Source organism: Parasteatoda tepidariorum, chromosome 3 (assembly GCF_982258835.1).
Source record: "Parasteatoda tepidariorum strain Cologne lab strain chromosome 3, Ptep-v5.0, whole genome shotgun sequence".
Lineage (NCBI taxonomy): Eukaryota > Metazoa > Arthropoda > Arachnida > Araneae > Theridiidae > Parasteatoda > Parasteatoda tepidariorum.
In genome coordinates, this window is record NC_141757.1 from 87,019,353 (window position 1) to 87,021,941 (window position 2,589).

The following is a 2,589-nucleotide window of genomic DNA, read 5'->3' on the forward strand; positions in this document are numbered from 1 at the left end:
TTTCATGTTATGGTACTTTTTGGTAAGCCGGTCACAAGCGAAAAGTCGCTGATAAATTTTTACCCCCGCGAATTTTTTTATAATTATTTTTTTAAACACTAAACAAAATAGATGCTTCCAAAAACATAACTAATTTTAAAATTTGACTAAATTTTATAAATTAGAATTTTTTTGCCCAATAATAACCAAAAAACTACCCATGTATCTCTCTTATTTGTATCTCATTTCTAAATCCTTTACCGTTTTCTGTAAGAATATTTTCAAAAAATGCCAAAATAAGAAGGGCACTGCATTGTAAAATTTTACCCCAAGAAGTACCTCAAGGATTTTACAAAATTAAGTTACCATTTTACTTCAAATAATATAAAGCAAAAATTAGAAATAATGAAGAACATATTTTAGACTTATAAACAAGACCAACAATCTGAACATTTATTTTCAAAAAAAAAATAATATTAATAATAATAATAAATGTATCAATATTTTTTTCTCTCGATTTTTTTCACATCTTGTCATACAGATTGTAACTATTTTATGGAAAAAAAAACACTGATGAAATTTTAAGACAAAAACAACTGTTAGTAATCAATACACAAAATTTTCCCACTGATAATAATTTCAATCGAAATATACAGAAGCCTGTTTCAAAATTAAAATCATGATATGGTTAGATTGTTTACAATGCAAATAAATCTTGGTAAAAATAAATTAATACATGCATTACAAGAAATAAAAGGTAATTACCTTGACAAATCAAATTGGAAACAGAATAATTATTTTAAAAACATATCAAGCAGCTTTTTACTGCTTATGATATCCCAATTCATTACATTTAAATTGATATCAAAACATCCAATGCTTACATTAAATTTAAAATGCTTGCAGTCTATAAAAAGATATAAATAAAAGTTTCTACACTAGTATTGGCAACACAGAATACAATAGTTTCTGTTTAAAAGTCTCACAATGAACCATGAACACATGTCAATTACAGCAAGGAAATAACTTAGTGAATAACCTAAATTAACTTATCAAAGTAATTCTCAAATGAAATTAAAAAGGTTTTTTTCCCCTTTCCGAAAAGAATTGTTGCATCATTATACTCTGTTTTAAAAGTAACTAATTACTTAGGGTCTCCTCTCAACCCCCCTCACTTTGATTTCATGCTTTAATATCTTTCTAAATTTATAAGTAGAAATCTTATAATTAAATTTATCTTATAATTACAGTGGGAAAAACTGCACAAGCGAGATTTTTTTTTTCTATTTAAGCTTATTAATACAATGCAAAATTAGCATTTTTTTTTTTTTTTTTTTTTTTTGATAATTATTTGAAATGCATGCCTTGCAATTTTCAATTTGTCTTGATATCAAAAAATAAAAATAATCAGAAACTGTTGTTGCTGTTTCGGGTAATAAATACCGTGCTTTATTTTCCCTAGATGAATTGAGTTATTTTCTTTCTAAAAATACATTTTCTATAAATATATATTATAAATATTTCTTCTTTTTAGGAAAATTATTTAGAATTTTTCTTAATCTAATTGTGCAATGGCTTTTTTTTTTTGATACTTTATGAAAGAAAATATATTTTATTATGACACTACAGGGTGATTCTATGATCATGGGACTAACTTTGAGGGATAGTTGAGAGCATGTAGTTTGGACAGGAATGTAGGTTCTAAAGGGACCTGTTAAGACACGAACACAAGCAAAAAATTACAGGGTAGGGAAAATGTGTTAATGTGCTTCTTTGCAGCAATACAGCATTCACAATAAATATTCACCAGATATATCTAACTTGGATGTTTTTGTTTTGTTTTTTTTAATTGGAACATCTGAAGGGCATCATTTACGAGACTCCTATGGATGTCTTTGTTTTTTCTTTTAATTGGAACGTCTGAAGGGCATCATTTACGAGATTCCTATGGATGTTTTTGTTTTTTCTTTTAATTGGAACATCTGAAGGGCATCATTTACGAGACTCCTATGGATGTTTTTGTTTTTTCTTTTAATTGGAACAACTGAAGGGCATCATTTACGGAATTCCTATTGATTCATCGGAGGTCTTTGATACACAAATATCCATTACGTATGAAAGCGTGAGCAAATGCCTGCCTTTCTTAATGTGTTCGCCAATTCCTTTTGCGTCGTTACCAAGCATATATTACTGATTATGGTAGCAATTTTGAACATCTATTGTGCCTACTGTATTGTAACAAAGAAGCATTTTATAAATAAACACATTATTTAGTAGAAAATTACTATTTCTAAAATTTAACTGGAACAGATCTTAAAAATGATTCTCTTTTTTAAAGATGGGAATAAGAGAGGAAAAACTGTGAAATGCACCAGCACTTTAAAACACTACACAATAATTTTATTTTTTTAATTTAACGCATTTCATATGTATTTAAGATAGCCAGACTTTTAAATAAAGTATTCGAATGCCATAAAGTAAATCAGGCTTCATATAGTGGTCTAAAGAAATAAATCAGGACATTTTTCAAAAAATCAAGACAATATTTGATGCAGTAGGAATATGCTAGGCTACTCTTAAAAAAAAAAAATTTTTTAAAAAAAAGTAAAA